Genomic DNA, 486 nt, shown 5'->3' with positions numbered 1-486 from the left:
GTCCCCGAGCGCCGTGGGTGTGGCCTGGGTGTGAGTTCGCGGAACCAGGAGCTGGGTCCGCTGCGTTGCGGAGGCCCGAGTCCCCCGGGTGTGAGCCAGAGCGTGCGCACACTTGGTGTTCCTGATGGGCAGCATCACCGCCTCTCCTCCGGGAGCCCGCTGGTGTTACATGTCAAGAGCTGTGTTCCCAGGTTGTGTGGGTGGACGTTGGAGGAGAGGGAGGAGGGCAGGGGTGCACACACATGCGCACACACACACACACACACACACAAAACCCTACGCCCCAGGGCTTGGTTCCCAGGCTCCCACGGCAGGAGGTAGGAAGGAGGGATGTCCCAGAGGGAGGGCCCCAGAGTAACTTTTCTACGGAAAATATGTCGGTCTGGCCCCCAGCCCAGGCCTGAGTCGTCAGGCTCCCGATGCATTGAGTCATGGCCTCCACCTCCGCCCCTGAGAGCTTGGAGGGACCCCCCCCCAAGCTCTCAG

The sequence above is a fragment of the Bison bison genome, unplaced genomic scaffold, assembly GCF_000754665.1.
Source record: "Bison bison bison isolate TAMUID 2011002044 unplaced genomic scaffold, Bison_UMD1.0 scf7180017864313, whole genome shotgun sequence".
Lineage (NCBI taxonomy): Eukaryota > Metazoa > Chordata > Mammalia > Artiodactyla > Bovidae > Bison > Bison bison.
This window is presented reverse-complemented; position numbering follows the sequence as displayed.